The sequence below is a fragment of the Cucurbita pepo genome, unplaced genomic scaffold, assembly GCF_002806865.2.
Source record: "Cucurbita pepo subsp. pepo cultivar mu-cu-16 unplaced genomic scaffold, ASM280686v2 Cp4.1_scaffold000277, whole genome shotgun sequence".
NCBI classification, from domain to species: domain Eukaryota; kingdom Viridiplantae; phylum Streptophyta; class Magnoliopsida; order Cucurbitales; family Cucurbitaceae; genus Cucurbita; species Cucurbita pepo.
In genome coordinates, this window is record NW_019646525.1 from 46,906 (window position 1) to 60,229 (window position 13,324).

Below are 13,324 nucleotides of genomic sequence, written 5' to 3' on the forward strand. Positions count from 1 at the left end.
TGTCTAGGAACTGTGACGTTTTATGGGTGAGGAAAAGGAAACAGTGGCATTCTTGTCTATGAACTGTGACGTTTTATGGGTGAGGAAAAGGAAACAGTGGCATTCTTGTCTAGGAACTGCGACGTTTTATGGGTGAGGAAAAGGAAATAGTGGTATTCTGATGTGTCTAGGAACTGTGACGTTTTATGGGTGAGGAAAAGGAAACAGTGGCAAGGAACTGTGACGTTTTATGGGTGAGGAAAAGGAAACAGTGGCAATCGATGTGTCTAGGAACTATGACGTTTTATGAGTGAGGAAAAGGAAACAGTAGCATTCGATGTATCTAGGAACTGTGACGTTTTATGGGTGAGGAAAAAATTACAAAAGCTATTAGAGTTAGTCACCAAGCGGTGTGCCAATGAGAACGCTGGGCCCCCAAGGAGGGTGGATTGTGAGATCCAACATTGGTTAGAGAGGGGATGAAACATTGCTTATAAGAATGTAGTAGACTTGAGCTAATACAAATAATTAGCTGGAATAGCTTAGTTGGCTAGAGTGTGTGGCTGTTAACCTCAAGGTTGGAGGTTCAAACCCTCCTTTTAGCGATGGGAATAAGTCTACCTACTCCAAATTAACTGAAGGTAAATTAGTGACGGTTGCAAGTGTCCTCCTTTTGATTGTTGTTATATTTGCTTTATTTATGTTTAATGTTATGATACAATATTGTATACACCACAATACTACGTGCACTCCCTTCCCACGTGTATTGAAATACCTCCCCATCATGATTTGTACGGACACGTACCTTACGACATTTATGTTCACAATGATGTTATGATACGATATTGTATACACCGCAATACTACATGCACTCCCTTCCCTCCATGGTATACCAACAACATGAGTGTATGCTAGTTGAAGCCCAGGTCAATGGGTATGTATGCGAGCTTGCGGAGCAAATGTGTGTATATGTAAGTCGTGAGTAGAGAAGTACTGCACATCAAATTCTACTGGGACAGGAATATGAGACCAAGGCCATGAAATGTGTTGAAGCCCAGGTCAATGGGTATGTATGCGAGCTAGGAATATGAGACCAAGGCCATGAAATGTGTTGAAGCCCAGGTCAATGGGTATGTATGCGAGCTTGCGGAGCAAATGTGTGTATATGTAAGTCGTGAGTAGAGAAGTACTGCACATCAAATTCTACTGGGACAGGAATATGAGACCAAGGCCATGAAATGTGTTTTATGATAACCATGATTTCATATGTTTGCATTACCCTCTACTAGTAGTGGGGTTACTTCATGAGTATTTCTTAAAATACTCAAGACATGCGTTGCTCTTATTTTTTTAGGTAAAGGCAAGGCACCTCTACACAAATAACGATGTCGAGATGACGACCATGGGATCCAACGTACACAACACTAGCGTGATAGAGGGGTAGGATCTAACGTATAAAGACGGTTAACACCATGAGAAAGAAGGAGAAGAAACTGGATGTAGACAACAAGTTTTGATACGGAGGAATGAAGAAAGGAAAATGCGTGGAAACGAATGGAGAAGACGAAGTCCACCTGTTCGGACCCAAACTCGAATACCAGCAACCTCATACCTAGTTTGGTCTAGTAACCAGATACCCAACACAGCAACCAGATACCCACCAATAACCCGTCCAGTAGTCCAGTTCCTCTGTGCTTTGCCCAAAAAACCCACATTCAAGCCCAAATACACAGAACACAACCCAACCCACGGATCCACTACACAAACCTGTGTGCCCACATGAACATTCGAGACCCGCACCTCGAACCAGTTCCCAATCTGCTCATATGTCAACGTCCCTCAGCGACAGGGTCACTGTTGCATACACCAGCTCCTTCGGCTCAGCCTCTCGGAGTCCTAGGCTAAAAAATTGTGTATTAGGCTTGGTTTGACATTTTGACACCGACCTTTACATTTTTTGCCCTTCCGAAGCTTATTTTGACTCTAATATAAATATTTAAGGTCAGTATAACGTCTTATTTCTGAAGTTCAAGTTAAATTAGATTATAAATGTAAATACTAACGAAGTGAGACGGACGTTTTAATAGGAAACTGTTGGGTTTTATATCCTAAAACTCATAGTTTGTAAACAAAAACATATTCTATTTTCAATAAAGTTATTATTGTTGTTTATTCAGTAAAGATTGTTATTGAATAAAGTGAACTTTACGATCATTAATCTAAATCCAATAAACTAAGAACACTCTTGCTATAGTATGATTACTTGAACTATATGTAGAGATATAAGAGTGGATCAAGTTTAAGTATATAGTCAAAATGATCTATAGTATAAGGATAAGGCTGAGTACCTTATTCTGGGGACACTATGGATGCGGCCCACTTTTGTATATGATATAAACAATGTGATCACTAAATTGTACATGTGGAGACATGTGAGTGGGGGCGTCCTATGCAATGAGTATTGCATAAGATCGGACCATGAAGAAAACCACTCTCACTTTATAAAGTCGTTTACTGTTGAGACTGATTTTCTTTTCATTCGATAACCTAGGTAACTCGGTTTTAATCCTGAGCTAACCATGAACTCCTGTTTATTCGGAATTATCCTTAGATTTGCATGGGTGAGAGTGGCTCTAGTTCGCCGACTCAACAGGCCTCCCATTTCAGGGGTAAGACTGGGTGAATGGCTGGGGACGTGGGGTGCAAGACGGAATTCACTCCTACCCACTTTTAGGGATAGAAGAAAGGTAGTTCCCTTAAGCACTGACTCCAGGTCTTGAACAAGGGGCCCCACCCTCTCATTGGCCTGAGAGGGATTCGGTTTACTGGTTGGACCACAAACCAATTGTTCATTAGAGGATCAGTGAGACATAAGGAACAAGCAGTAACTTCAGGGGTAAAATGGTAAATTGATCTAGCTCTAGTTACGAACAACCTGTGAAGGATCGACTTACTCATCATGCTTATATCAAATGGACAAAAATATATCTATAGTGAGGGGAGTGCAACTACTAGGCTATAGTGGAGTGTCCTAGTAGTTAACGAATATTGGTTAACAAGGTTAATGAGTTTAATCGGTTAATCTTGGATCGTTGGAGCCCATGATCTATAGGTCCATTAGGTCCCTCGGCTAAACTANCATTTAATGGAAAAATCCATATTAGTGGAATTTTGAGGTGTCAAAATTTAGTTTAACCAAACGTGCATGCTTGTCAAAATTTAGTTTAACCAAACTTGCATGCTTGAGGCATGCATATTACTTAGAGTAATATGTGAAGTGTATATATGGCTGTGTCATAAAGATGTTCTAAAGATGAAAAACCCTAGGGATGCATTTTGTGTGGACATATACATCAAGTTACTTCCCATTTATGATCATGAGTAATGCAACACCCCAAAAATGAAGCAAAGCCACACATGTAAGACCGAAAGGAGCCAATAAAGAAATCAAGATGATTAAGCAAGGAAAAGGGTCTTAAGCAAGTCATTTCTACACCCTAATGAGTAACGGTAAGGAATAAGGCCTTTGGAGAAGTATTGGGAATGAAAGCGTAAGCGAAAAGGACGAAAAGGTCACTTCCCAATTTTTAAGGAAATTTACGGATATTTAATTCCATAACTAAGAGGGAATTTCAAGATGCTGAAGGACAGAAAAATGACCAACAAGAGATGAATAAATTTTTAGGACAATTATGAATTTTTTGAGAAAAATAATAATAAAATATTATGAAAGTGGCAAATTACAAAATTACCCTGATGATATGGATAATTATGAAAGTGCCATTCTGCTGAAAATAAAAACCTCTGCATGTGACCATCTGCACAAAGTCCTTCGAATCTCAAAATCGTGTCGTTGGATTTTCTATAAATTTGGATACAATCTAGAACGTTCAAAGATTATCAAATCCAACAGTCGGAATTCAAACTCGAAGTTGGTAGCTCACTGACCGAAGAGGATATTTCCGACGAATTATCCAGAAAATTCCAAATCACGACGATTCTGGAGCTCTCAATGTCGGTGGAAACTTCCTCTATAAAGTCTGAAGTTGGGGCAAAGTTTTAAGACAAGAATCAAGTGAAGAGAATTCCTAAAACTCGAGTTTGAAGCTCTTAGATTATGGGTTTTTCTTTCTCGAATTTCTTCCAAATTCGAGGGCTATGGTTAATCATTTTCCTTCCTACCAACTCCTACATATTTCATATGGGATTATAATCGGTTGCCCAACAAAAGATTTCTAGATATACTCTGGCGAGAAACATATTTTCCGACGAACTTTGGAAGGTTATAACTTGTGCTACCGACCACAAAAAGGTATGAACTTGGTCTCTACATCTGGCTTCAAACTCCATCTAAAGGTTTCGTGGAGCAATCGAATCCATTAGATGCCTATATATAGCTGTAAAAAGGTAAAACCAGAGGGGTCTCATAAGAAAAAATCGAGATTTTTCTAGCTACCAATGAAGAAGATGAAGTCCAAAGTCAAAGGTCAGACTTTGACCAATAAAAGTCAAAGATAGGTATATGTTGACCTTCCCTCGATTGTCTCAATTTTAACCTCCTTTCTGACCGGTTCTCACGAAAATCTTTATTGTTCCAGAAACTAGACAAACTAAGGAGTCTGTGGAAGAAAATTTGAGATAATTCGGATACTTGAAGCTCAAGAACGGAAATCCCAAATGTCGACGACGAGGTAAGTAGTGACCTTCGACATTTTGTTAAAAAATACTTGTAGGAATCCATTCGATTTTCCATATGAACCCTGAATTTAGGTCCTGAACTGATCAAAATGCTCAGGATTTAAGTAACATTAAAATAACCCACTAAATGAACTTCTAGGACGACTTATGAAAATTTGAAAGCTATTGGAACACGTTAAGCAGCAAAATCAATAATTATGAGTAAAATGACAAAAATGCCCCTAGGACGACTTATGAAAATCCAAGGTCTATACGTGCTCCAAATGGTTTTGTACTTCTTATAAGGTCTATTATGAAGGACATGAAGATATGTTTGAGGTTCAAGTTGATTGGAGCAAGTTTGGAACCTAAACCAAGTTCGGACCCAAGAAACACATAAAGGAAACACTACAAGAATCAAGACTCTTCTAGAACCCTCTAAAGAACTTCTTAGGAATCTATGACCTTCTAGAACAACTCATGCTAAGATGGGTTCATATGGTTACAAATGCAAGTTACAACTTATGCCTCAAGGAATTACGAACCTTAGAAACTTACAAGATTGAGAACCAAGAACAATACCACACAAGCTTTACAACTACCCAAGTAAGAAGATGCAAGGTACCACTCAACGATAAGGGACCAAGGTCCTCAGACACAAAATGTCTAATCATGTCCAAAGTGACCTATGACCTCCTACCAAGCAATGCTTTTTGAGGCCCAATATTTCTTCTTCTAGGTGGGATGCCCGGCACCATGTTTCCTTTGCAANATTGGTCTCATTTCTCTCACCTAGAAGAGATGCCCTGCACCATGTTACGAGTACCCAAAAGATTTGCAGGATGCCATATTCATGTATGCACCGACCACATGACCTTTATGGTTTATCATGGGGAGTATTATAGGGCCATGATGAAACAAGAATATAGTAAGTCACCCTGGCGAAGAATCAAAAACTCCTAAGACCTCCCACGGTACAACGTGCTCATAACTTAGACTACGCTGCTTGGAAAGCATGAAGCCTTGAGCGTAGGTGTTCAGACTGTATCATAGGGCAAGCCCTTGATGAAGGATTAGACTACATCTCTTGGAACTCAAGAAGTCTTGGATGGTGGTTTTTAGACTATGCCGCTTGAAATGCATGAAGCCTTGGGCATATGTTAGCAGACGGTATCAGAGGGCAAGCCCTAAGATGCGGGTTAAGACTACGTCGCTTGGAACTCATGAAACCATGAACGTAGGTTAAGACTGTATCGTTTGGAACGCATGAAAATTGGACACAGGATTGTTAGGTGCATAGCTAGTGCCGTAAATCCTAGGGGGAGTGTCTTGGAGAACGAATCAAGAACAGAACAAGAACAAAGAAAGTACCAGGAATAAGAGAAAGATCAAGGTCTAGAACATGGATACGATCTAAGTTCTAAGGACAAGAACCAAGAACCATGTACTAAGGCCCTTAAAGGATAACCAATGTTTCATAATCCAGGGACCAAGGTCCTCAGGATAATCAAGATAAGAACCCCAACTCAAGAACAAGAACTGGAGAACTTAAGTACTTACAACAATAACAAGAACAAGAACAAGACAACAACAAAAAATGTGGTACCCTAGAATATTAAGAACACGATTAAGAGCCTACAAGTAGACTACTTACAAAGTCTTTGTCTCATTCTTGACAAACCTCACTCGTTGTCCTCAACCCTCTTGTTTTAAAAATATTGTTCCAGAAACTAGACAAACTAAGGAGTCTGTGGAAGAAAATTTGAGATAATTCGGATACTTGAAGCTCAAGAACGGAAATCCCAAATGTCGACGACGAGGTAAGTAGTGACCTTCGACATTTTGTTAAAAAATACTTGTAGGAATCCATTCGATTTTCCATATGAACCCTGAATTTAGGTCCTGAACTGATCAAAATGCTCAGGATTTAAGTAACATTAAAATAACCCACTAAATGAACTTCTAGGACGACTTATGAAAATTTGAAAGCTATTGGAACACGTTAAGCAGCAAAACCAATAATTATGAGTAAAATGACAAAAATGCCCCTAGGACGACTTATGAAAATCCAAGGTCTATACGTGCTCCAAATAGTTTTGTACTTCTTATAAGGTCTATTATGAAGGACATGAAGATATGTTTGAGGTTCAAGTTGATTGGAGCAAGTTTGGAACCTAAACCAAGTTAGGACCCAAGAAACACATAAAGGAAACACTACAAGAATCAAGACTCTTCTAGAACCCTCTAAAGAACTTCTTAGGAATCTATGACCTTCTAGAACAACTCATGCTAAGATGGGTTCATATGGTTACAAATGCAAGTTACAACTTATGCCTCAAGAAATTACGAACCTTAGAAACTTACAAGATTGAGAACCAAGAACAATACCACACAAGCTTTACAACTACCCAAGTAAGAAGATGCAAGGTACCACTCAAGGATAAGGGACCAAGGTCCTCAGACACAAAATGTCTAATCATGTCCAAAGTGACCTATGACCTCCTACCAAACAATGCTTTTTGAGGCCCAAGATTTCTTCTTCTAGGTGGGATGCCCTGCACCATGTTTCCTTTGCAGAATATCATGATTGGTCTCATTTCTCTCACCTAGAAGAGATGCCCTGCACCATGTTACGAGTACCCAAAAGATTTGCAGGATGCCATATTCATGTATGCACCGACCACATGACCTTTATGGTTTATCATGGGGAGTAGTGTAGGGCCATGATGAAACAAGAATATAGTAAGTCACCCTGGCGAAGAATCAAAAACTCCTAAGACCTCCCACGGTACAACGTGCTCATAACTTAGACTACGCTGCTTGGAAAGCATGAAGTCTTGAGCGTAGGTGTTCAGACTGTATCATAGGGCAAGCCCTTGATGAAGGATTAGACTACATCTCTTGGAACTCAAGAAGTCTTGGATGGTGGTTTTCAGACTATGCCGCTTGAAATGAATGAAGCCTTGGGCATAGGTTAGCAGACGGTATCAGAGGGCAAGCCCTAAGATGCGGGTTAAGACTACGTCGCTTGGAACTCATGAAACCATGAACGTAGGTTAAGACTGTATCGTTTGGAACGCATGAAAATTGGACACAGGATTGTTAGGTGCATAGCTAGTGCCGTAAATCCTAGGGGGAGTGTCTTGGAGAAAAAATCAAGAACAGAACAAGAACAAAGAAAGTACCAGGAATAAGAGAAAGATCAAGGTCTAGAACATGGATACGATCCAAGTTCTAAGGACAAGAACCAAGAACCATGTACTAAGGCCCTTAAAGGATAACCAATGTTTCATAATCCAGGGACCAAGGTCCTCAGGATAATCAAGATAAGAACCCCAACTCAAGAACAAGAACTGGAGAACTTAAGTACTTACAACAATAACAAGAACAAGAACAAGACAACAACAAAAAATGTGGTACCCTAGAATATTAAGAACACGATTAAGAGCCTACAAGTAGACTACTTACAAAGTCTTTGTCTCATTCTTGACAAACCTCACTCGTTGTCCTCAACCCTCTTGTTTTAAAATGTTTTGTGCCCATTCCTTATTTTGTGTTTTAACTAGTATGTTGTGTTTTTAAATACTTATGTATAAACGATATTTTTTAAATTTCTTTGTTTGTTTCACAAAAAATTTACCCGTCTTTTAGAACAATCGCGATAGCCTGATCCTTACAAAGTGGTATCAGAGCCCAAGGTTTCTCAATGGCCTAGCTTAGGAGGACTCCCTGCCCGACCAAGTAAGTATGCCTTTAAACTCTTAACTAGCAATTTGACAGACTAATCATTTAATAAAAAATCAAAAGTGGAGAGATTAAACTAGCAATTTGACAGAGTGAGAATATAAGATTACATATCGTTTTTAGTGTTTGTAAGTGTTTCTAAGATCACTCTAAATACTAATACTTGTGTGTGTTTTGTATGCCTACTCCAAGTACAGTTTATTAAGTTAAACACTTGTGATAAGGACTCTCAAATGTGTATTAAGAACAAGTATCAAAGAAACCAAGAATGAACAAAAAAAAAAGTGTATTAAGAACAAGTATCAAAGAAACCAAGAATGAACAAAAAAAAAAGAAAAAACATAACGTAATAGTTAATATAAAGTTGTCAAAAGTGGGATTTGAACCCACACGCTCTCACAAAGACCAAAACTTGAGTACAAAGCCTTAGACCACTCGGCCATCTTGACTATTTATTTTGAGATCTAACATTGGTTGAGGAGGGGAATGAAGCATTCCTTATAAGGATGTGGAAAGCTCTCCCTAATAGACGCGTTTTAAAACTTTTAGACATACAACGATAAGTAACACGAAAAAAAAAAATATAATATCTGTTAGCAATTGGAGAGGGGAACCAAGAATTTTCTTTAAGGTTGTGGATACCTAATCCTAGTAGACATATTTAAAAATCGTGAGGCTGATGGTGATACGTAATTAGCCAAAGTAGACAATATCTGATAGAGGTGGGCTTGGTTTGTAACAAATTGTATTAGAGATAGTCATCGGGTGGTGTGCCAACGAGATTACTAGGAACACAAGGGGGTGGATTGTGAAATCCCACATTGGTTGGAGAGGGGATGAAACATTTCTTATAAGCATGTGGAAATCTCTCACTATTAGATGCATTTTAAAACCGTGCGGCTGACGACAATATGTAGCGAGCCAAAGTAGACAATATCTAGGCTAATACTCATAAGTTGTTGGAATAGTTCAGTTGGTTAGAGCGTATGATGGTTAACGATAAGGTTGGAGAGGTTCAAGCTCTCTTTTTATAGCAATGGTAATGAATCATTCCATTTTTGTATGTGGAAAAATTCAACCCTTCAACCAAAATGGACAATGCCATATAATTATGAGGTNCCCTTCAACCAAAATGGACAATGCCATATAATTATGAGGTTCGTGATTCCTAACATTGTTACATAGTCTTAATCTACTCAAATGTGTATTAAGAACAAGTATCAAAGAAACCAAGAACGAACAAAAAAAAAGTGTATTAAGAACACGTATCAAAGAAACCAAGAATGAACAAAAAAAAGTGTATTAAGAACAAGTATCAAAGAAACCAAGAATGAACAAAAAAAAAAAAACTTACCGTAATAGTTAATATAAAGTTGTCAAAAGTGGGATTTGAACCCACACGCTCTCACAAAGACCAAAACTTGAGTACAAAGCCTTAGACCACTCGACCATCTTGACTAATTATTTTGAGATTTAACATTGTTTGAAGAGGGGAATGAAGCATTCCTTATAAGGATGTGGAAAGCTCTCCCTAATAGACGCGTTTTAAAACTTTTAGACATACAACGATAAGTAACACGAAAAAAAAAATAATATCTGCTAGCAATTGGAGAGGGGAACCAAGCATTTTCTTTAAGGTTGTGGATACCTGATCCTAGTAGACATATTTAAAAATCGTGAGGCTAATGGTGATACGTAATTAGCCAAAGTAGACAATATCTGATAGGGGTGGGCTTGGTTTGTAACAAATTGTATTAGAGATAGTCATCGGGTGGTGTGCCAACGAGATTACTAGGAACACAAGGGGGTGGATTGTGAAATCCCACATTGGTTGGGGAGGGGATGAAACATTTCTTATAAGCATGTGGAAATCTCTCACTATTAGATGCATTTTAAAACCGTGCGGCTGACGACAATATGTAGCGAGCCAAAGTAGACAATATCTAGGCTAATACTCATAATTTGTTGGAATAGTTCAGTTGGTTAGAGCGTATGATGGTTAACAATAAGGTTGGGGAGGTTCAAGCTCTCTTTTTATAGCAATGGTAATGAATCATTCCATTTTTGTATGTGGAAAAATTCAACCCTTCAACCAAAATGGACAATGCCATATAATTATGAAGTTCGTGATTCCTAACATTGTTACATAGTCTTAATCTAGCATCCTTAATAATAATGATGAGTTATTTTTAGGGGTACCTTTGATACAAAAACATAATGTAAAAAATATTTTCGCCTAAAGTAGTTACATCATGCATATTCTAGTGATTCTAGGTCCCTAGAAAACTAGAGTAGTTACATATAATCTACACCTGAACTTTCTATAACATAGAGAAAAACCCGTGGCAACTTGCTCGATCAAGGATTCGATTACCGCCTACAAGTAGATAACTTATTTAGTTGCACTATATATTACTTTTCCTTTTTGGGGGATCACTAATTGTTAGTTAAGGTCACAGAGGAGGGTCGTCTCGAGCCGTCAGTTCTATGTGTTACGAGTTGTTGTCCTTAGTTTTCAAATCTTGTTCCAATTTGTTCAATTTTTTCTTAGTCACGCAAGTTCTATGTGTTACAAGTAGTTGTCCTTATTTTTCGAATCTCGTAACAATTTTTATCAATTTTTTTCTTTGTCACTATGTGTCATCAAAAATGATTTGAAGCCTTGAAAATTGAGTTATTATAGTTGTCCTTTGAAGTTTTTAAAATTTAGTTATTACGGTTGTGCCCTATTTAGCTTATCTAAGCTATTCCCAGCCATTGGTGCCATGCAGTTTAACTCTTCTAAGCATTTCAGAAATCAGGTAATTTAGTTTCGCTCTTACGATTTCCCCTACTATCGATTCAAGTTCCAATAGGTGAGTTGGCGAATATGCACTATATGACTATATGACATATGACTCCTGAAAGATCAGATGACTGGTGACTTGCCACTTGAGAATAGTTGGCTAATATCTAACAAGAAGTCCAAAACCTAGGAAAGAAAAAAAACATTAAAAAATTAAAAAATTAAAAAAAAAATTAAAAAACAAAAGCTTGGAGAACTAAACTTGATGGTTGGGGTTGCCTAATCAATTTGGCATCAAAACCTAGGTTGCATCTATGTAGCCTATTCTAGAATTGATTGCATGTATGTGGCTTATTCTAGAATTGATTTTATCTTCTTGATTCGTTTTTCTTTTCTTCAAATCTGTCCATTTATTTCTTGCTGTCATTTCCATCCTTTTCATCATATTTTGACCTTCTTCTAATTTTCTATTTCAAGATCATATTTAGACGTTGAAAAAAAAAACAAAAAAAAAGAAATCCTTATCATATTTGTTCATTATAAATGGTCCTTACAATTTATTTTAGACCATTTATATCTTTATTTCAAGATCAAATAATATGCTAATTCACCTTCTTTCTTATTCCATCTAAATCTGCAATTCTACACCACCATTCTCTTTGGAATTCTTTTTTCTTCAATCAGCAATTCAATCCAAAAATATATTTGTGCCCTTCTTTCTTTGTTTTTATTTTGCTCTTATTTCATAATTAACTTATCTTGATTTCATTGAATAGCTTGCTATTATCAGACTTGTTTTATCCATGTATGCTTACCTTGATCATAATTTAGTCACTTTCCCAATAGGCTACCTTTGTGTGTAATAAACACGAGTGTCCCCGAGTGTAAAATTAGTGAGTTGTGTATGTGAGATCCTAAACATATTTAACTATTGTTTGTACAATCATGAACAAAGACGAAGGGAATGGAGGGGAGATCAATGAAGGTAGGTGGAGAGAATCACAAGTCAGAACTATTACTCGTTTGAATCAAGTTATTAGTACATCGACAAATAGGATGGAGTAAATTGAAATAGCCTTAGGTAATCTTCAAGGAAGGGAAGTACTCTTGAGTGAAGAAGTTGAAAATGAAGAAGATGACAATGTCACTCATTTGGACTACATAGTCCTAGGGGTGGGAAAGAAAGAGTCAGAAGAAGGGGTAGAGAAATTTTAGCACCAAAAAGAATTGGGAGGGAGTAGGAATAGGAGAGAGGAGAAGAAAGAGGAGTTGGGGGTAAAGCTTAAAATTTGAACTTTTTATGGGAGATCTGATCCAGAGGAGTATTTGCAATATGAGAGGAAAATTGAGCATGTTTTCGATTGCAACAATTTCAGTGAAGAAAGAAAATTGAAGCTTGTTGTGGCTGAATTTTGTGATTACGCCAATATATGGTGGACATCTTTGAAAATAGAGTGGAGGAGAAATTATGAATAACCAATTGAAACGTGGGAGGAATTGAAGACATTAATGAGAAAAAGTTACATTCTGAAGCATTATTGTCGAGTACTCGAGCAAAAACTCTAGATTCTGGTAAAGGGATCCAAAAGTATTGAAGAATAGAATAGAGCATGCATTGATAAAGACGAAGATGATACAATGGCTAGATTCCTCGGTGGGATGAACTGAAAACTTGCTCGCAAAGTGGATAGGCAAGCATACTTTGATATACAAAAATTGTTACACCTTGCTATTAAAATCGTAAGGCAATTAGCTTGGGAGAAGGAGAACACCAAGAGGTATGCTATTTCTAAGTCTATTACTTACAACCCTTGGAAAGAAAAATGCAAATATTGAAAGGATAAATTTCAAGGTTAAAGGCAAGGATGAGATTGAAAAAAATAACAAAGATGAGACATCCAAGGGTTAAGAGGATGTGGAGGAATACAAGGTCATATTAGTCGTGATTGTCCTAACAATTGAGTCATGATCATAAAGAATGGACAAGTTGTCTCACATAGGGAGGAAAGTGACCAAGATGAGCTAGTTGAAGAAGAAATTGAAAGCTTAAAATTTGTGAAAAGAATAATAAAATTGAAAAAAAAAATGAAAATAAGTGAGTTGTTTGGCTAGAGTTGGAGAGGNGAATGGACAAGTTGT

General features: G+C 37.6%; 1 non-coding gene across 1 annotated transcript; it reads left to right on the forward strand.

The window, feature by feature from the left end:
• The first annotated feature begins 510 nt into the window (after positions 1-510).
• On the forward strand, positions 511-584 carry TRNAN-GUU. Its single transcript has one exon. It is a non-coding gene; the product is annotated as a tRNA-Asn (tRNA).
• Positions 585-13,324: the final 12,740 nt, after the last annotated feature.